Genomic DNA, 1,804 nt, shown 5'->3' with positions numbered 1-1,804 from the left:
TTATTGTTTTGAGAGCCGTTTTTTCCATGATATATGGAAAGTATGGCAGTTTCGTTGTGGCTTGGCTTCCAGGGAGAGCTCAGGCTTGATTGTTCTAGAACCCATTTATTGGTCTTTCTGGAAGTCCAGAGTATCTGTAGAACGCTTTCCCAGTCCACAGTCAAAGGAGGTGACCACAAGCGCCATGTTGATTTAATGACAGAACCCAGGGTAAAAGTATTTGACCTTCTCAGTGCTTCATTGACTTCACTGAACCTCCTGCTTCACAGGAGCATGCTAACCCACCACAACAAAAGCTGTGCCATTGAGATTTGGGAAAGTAACCAGACTGAAAACAGCCTACTCTCCCTCCATCACCTGTCCTGCTTACAACTTCATGTTCACTTAAATTGAAATACGCTTGGTCTTACAGCTGCCGGGGTGACTGCAGGTGACCACAGACTGCAACACAGGAAAGGAGGTAACCAAAGGAGGTGACCAAAGGAGGTGACACAGGTAATATTTTCAGCTGGTATGACTAAAGCTTTGAGCACATAAAGAGTAGAATTGAAGATGTAAAATAAGAAATGATGATTCCATGACACAAGGTTTGTCTACACTTGCCAGAATACTCTGGCTACCCCTGGAATATTCTGGGCCTCTGAGTTCTACTCAAATTTTGTGTATAGAAAGGGAAAGGATCTATCTTGTTCTCTGCCTTGAGTCAGCAAATATTTGAACTGGCAACGGTATATCCTCTTGCATGTTATTTGTTGCTATGGCTCCAAGGTCTGTACAATTTGTTGCTGCGTTCTAGTAATCTGAGCTTCTGGATAACTGTACAGTTTATCTTCTGTAAGGTATATGTTAATGACTCGTTTGTTTAAAACTGTTTGTGTAGAACTGGGTTCTTTTCATTGCTGGGTATTATTGACCCTAAGAGTTATTAGTGGAACTACAGTGGGGGACCCACGGGATACGAAATACCCAGGTTAACGAAATGTTCCGGGATACGAAAAAATCCATAGGAAATAAACTGTTCCGGGGTACGATGTTTTTTCGGGGTACGAAAAATTTTTTTGGTGCTTTTCGGCGCTTTTTCGCACGAAACCGCGGCTTTCCATTAGCGCCTAGGGTTTTCGGCTTGCGAAGGCTTTCGGGTAACGAAAGCGGCCGCGGAACGAATTAATTGCGTAACCCGAGGGAGCACTGTACAGTATATTGTTTGATGAGAAAAGAAAAAGCTGCAATCAAGACTAGTGTGAGTTTACTTGAAATAGTTGGAAAGTATAGACAATTCTGTGAAATGAAGTAAACACATAGATAAATCTTATTGATCAATAGGTCTACTCCTAGGTAAATTAAAAGAAATTCAGGTCATGTTTGTGTTGAGGATCCGGTAAAGCCTTGGGATAGTTTGTACATTTTCATGGACATAGATAAAGTTATACTACCATGGAATAATACTGAATGTGCATAAGGAAAGGGCAGAGTCAATGAAGCCAAGTGGATGTTCAAATTCAGTGGAATTGTTATAATGTTTACTCTGTTTTTATGAACAATTAAAACCTCTCCTAAATAATGTCAGTGATTGAGGTGACATAAGTGTACGTGAAACTAAATAACAAGCTTATAAAAAATAAACACTGAAAAAGGTGTTTGCAATCAATGAAAAGGTTGTTATAATACATGTCAAGATCACAGGCGCTCTTCTTCTCAGTTGCCGTGAATCTAGTAATATGGCATGTTTCCTCATTTTATAAGCTTGCTACTTAGGCTGGCTGGACCACATTCCAGATTGCCATAACTGGCAGAGGTTTCATGT

The sequence above is a fragment of the Sceloporus undulatus genome, chromosome 4 (assembly GCF_019175285.1).
Source record: "Sceloporus undulatus isolate JIND9_A2432 ecotype Alabama chromosome 4, SceUnd_v1.1, whole genome shotgun sequence".
NCBI classification, from domain to species: Eukaryota; Metazoa; Chordata; class Lepidosauria; order Squamata; family Phrynosomatidae; genus Sceloporus; species Sceloporus undulatus.
This window is presented reverse-complemented; position numbering follows the sequence as displayed.